This window comes from Acinonyx jubatus, chromosome D3 (genome assembly GCF_027475565.1).
Source record: "Acinonyx jubatus isolate Ajub_Pintada_27869175 chromosome D3, VMU_Ajub_asm_v1.0, whole genome shotgun sequence".
In the NCBI taxonomy this organism is placed as follows: domain Eukaryota; kingdom Metazoa; phylum Chordata; class Mammalia; order Carnivora; family Felidae; genus Acinonyx; species Acinonyx jubatus.
The window spans coordinates 66658191-66662165 of record NC_069392.1 but is presented as its reverse complement, the minus strand read 5'-3'; positions in this window follow the sequence as shown (position 1 = coordinate 66662165).

Below are 3975 nucleotides of genomic sequence, written 5' to 3'. Positions count from 1 at the left end.
TTCTAGGGCTGGCTTGGCTACCGTCTGGCATTGTGACCTTGGACAAGTCACATGCCCTTTCTCTGGTTCTGCCTCCTCATGAATAAGGCCACGGGGTGAGGGCAGGGAGGGTCTAGAACTGTGGTTCTCGACCTTGGTTATACACCGGAGCCATCTAGGATTGCTTTTTTAAAATATCAATGTCCAAGGAGCCACCGCATATCAGAGTATTTGAGGGCACAGCCAAGGCATCTGTATATTTTGAAAGCTCCCAGGGACTTCTAAAGTAAGGCCAGGCTGGAGAACCTCAGACTTCTAAGATTGTGATTATAAATGATTCGTATAGATCCTTAGATTAGCCTAATCAGTAACATTGGCATTTTACGTCTTATTTCTAATGGTGGAATCAAAATATCGATTTCTTTTGTAAGCAATAACAAAGGTAGTATCATTTTTCGACAGAGCTTTCTAGAGTGGCCCTTTCAGAGTGGCTCTGACTACCTCCTCCTCAAAACTCCCAGTCAGTCTTGAGGGGGGCAGGGTGAGGAGAAAGGCATTCAGTGTGTTCCCCAAGAACCAGGGTTCTCCAGGCAGAGGACAAAGCCTAGCCGTGGGCAGAGGGTGCCTTCAGGCAGACGACTTCAGTCACCTGGTATTTTTTTTAAATTTTTTTTAATGTTTTATTTATTTTTAAGACAGAGAGAGACAGAGCATGAGTGGGGATGGGGCAGAGAGAGAGGGAGACACAGAACCTGAAGCAGGCTCCAGGCTCTGAGCTGTGAGCACAGAGCCCGACGTGGGGCTCGAACTCACAAACTGTGAGGTCATGACCTGGGCCAAAGTCGGACGCCCAACCGACCGAGCCACCCCGGGTGCCCTTCAGTCACCTGGTATTAATTAACAGGTGATTCTCATTCCATTTGACAAGAAAGAGAGCAGGTACGTTTTGATAGTGAACGTGGGGCGCTGGGACATAGGTTCAGGCTGTGATTTATTGCCCAGGGTGAGCTGGCCACGGCATGGGCTGGTATAGCAACCCTGAGCAGCTGGAAAGAAGGTCCTTATACCTCACACCTGCAAAATCCACAAGGTCCTGGAAGGGGTATTCCGATGGCACCAAAGAGACCTTCTATTTATTTGTGTCTGTAAGGTCTGGCTCCGGGTGTAGGCTCCTATAAAGTAACCTCCGATTTTTTTTCTTGTTGTTTCCTAATTAAATAGACGCCCGGGAACTTGCACACCAGCCTGCCCGATGGGCTATGAGGGGCACGCAGACATGTAACCCTGAGGGTCTAAATCACACTCTCAGACTCACATCTTATCCGGTATTTGATTGTCTTCTGTGGATTTCTCTCTTTCCCCAGAGGGATTGTCAGCTCCGTGAGACCATGAATCTTGTCTATTGCTTTGCATGTACTAATCAGTGTCGAGTCCAGGAGTGGGCACACAGTGATGTTTCCTACATGCTTATTTGGTTGACTTCACTATGGTTCCCAAACGGGAGTCCATATTCTTTTTTTTTTTTTTAATGCTTTTTTTTTTAATTTATTTTTGAGAGAGGGAGAGACAGCATGAGTGGATGAAGGGCAGAGAGAGAGGGAGACAGAATCCGAAGCAGACTCCAGGCTCTGAGCCATCAGCACAGAGCCTGACGTGGGACTCGAACTCGTGAACTGCGAGATCAGCTGAAGTCAGATGCTCAACTGACTGAGCCACCCGGATGCCCCAGGAGTCCATACTCTCTCTGAACAGGGTAGTCTGAAGCTCCAAATATGAACATTTGTTCTTTCTGCAAATATTTATTGAGTCCCTAATATATATTGGGCACTTGCTATGGGCTGAGTGTTTGCGACCCCTGGTCTGTGGTGTTTTGGTACGGCAGCCCGAGCTGACTGAGAAGCCACTGAGAAGCCACTTCCCAAGCCCCTTAGGGAAGGGGATGGACTCCTGGCTGCGTCCTTCAACAGAGCAATCAGCTAACCCAGTGTCCCCGTAGCCCGGGACCGTGTCGTGTGTTTCCTTTTACTCCTCACAAAGCCTCGTGTTGCTTTGCATATACGAGGCAGGCCCTCTGCAAACATTTCTCGATGACTGGTGGAATAAATTGAAATGTTTACTGAGAGGCTTTTTGTTAAATCCTCAGTCTTGCGCTGCAGGCTGTGAGGCAGATAGGAAAATGAGTAGACAAGGCCCTTATCCTTAGGGAGTATGACCCCTCGTGGCAGTTTTCAGGCCCTCCCGTGCACAGGAGCAGGTCGCCTAAGCCTCGCTGCCTCTTCCTGGAGCCATTGCCGTCGCGACCGCTTCCAAAGGGCTCTGACCAGCTTCCTGTGGCACCAAACCAGCAGTGTGCCACCTCAGTCCCCGCCAACACCCGGTACCACCCCGGGGTCCAGGCACGCGGGACCTGTGCCTCTGGTCCAGGCCTCAGGGTGTGCCCACCGGGCTCTCTCCGTCCAGGAAGCTTTCGTAGTGCTCCCCAAACTGGGTTACAGCCCGCATGGGCCTGGGGCCTGCTGTCTCCCATGGTGTATACACACACACACACACACACAGACACGCACGTCCACACATCCACACACTCACACACGTAAATACGCCATACACACGTGCACACTCACATCTGCACACACAACACTCACACTCACTCACATACACATACTCACAGATGGTAACGTACACGTGCACCACGCAAAGGGGTCAGCTAGCTATCCCAAGGCTCCAGGACTTAAGCCTGCGGGGTTACGTCAGGGCTCATCTCCGCTTTGGTTCCAACAAGGCAGTCCTCTGGGATGGCCCTTCCGACTTCCAGACCCCTGCCCTCATTGCCAATGAGCCCTTCTGATCGATGTAGTGACATCACGCCCTCCCAGGTGACTCTGAGGCCTTGCTGAGTGAGAGACAGGTGCTCCTTGTGGGAACTGTCCCACTCTCCTCAGTTTTCCTCCACAGTCTTCCCAATTTTCTCCGTTCGATGGCAAGCAACGGAAGGCAGGGAACAGGGGACGCAACAAAGAGGTTACCCTCTGGGATGCAGAGATCAGGGCCCTACGAGTTCAGGGAGGACACGGTTGGAAGACGTGCTGTCCTATTTACTTATAAAAGTTAGAAGGACAGGGGTGCCTGGGTGGCTCAGTCGGTTGAGCGTCCGGCTTCGGCTCAGGTCATGATCTCGCATTTTCAGGAGTTCGAGCCCCGCATCAGGCTCTGTGCTGACAGCCCAGAGCCTGGAGCCCGCTTTGGATTCTGTGTCTCCTCTCTCTGCCCCGCCTCCGCTCATGCTCTGTCTCATTGTCTCTCAGAAATAAATAAACGTAAATGAAAAAAAATTTTTTTTTAAGTTAGAAGGACAAATTGAACATGCGTGTCCAGGAAATGGGTTTACATGGACATTTCCGTGCATACTCTGAGTGAGCCGTGAATTTATGGTCACCTCAATGAAGCCTTTTAACAACCTTGCAGAGAGTCCCTGTGAGCCGGTATTCACAGGTGGCTCCACGCTGATGCACCATCATGAATAATGATGGAACCAGCATTAAATACATGGAATTAAGGAACTGCACAGGCAAGAAGGTCTATATTGTCTCGATGCAAACAGGTTCCACGGAGTCAGTGGCATCACAAGTAATAACAGGGTTGCTACCTTTTTCTCACAATTATGATTAGTCAGGAACGAACAGGAAGAGAGAGTTCATGGTCCTGAACAGGAAGAGGCGGTGCCTGGACACCGCAAAACACTTCACACTTATTGACAGGACAATAAACAAACGTGTAAGTACCTATTTTCTGCCCATTACTCCAAATTGTCATCCGCAAATCACTGTATTTCCTGGAGGCCTATGAAATTTGTAATAGACTTTGAAATCAGATTGTTTTTGTAGTTGGAGCCCTACAACAACTATCTGTTCCAAGGCACTGTTTGCCCTTTGGACAGCCCTGTTCATTCATCTCACTTCTTGTTCTAGGACTGCTCGGATATAGCCACTTGGGGCTCAT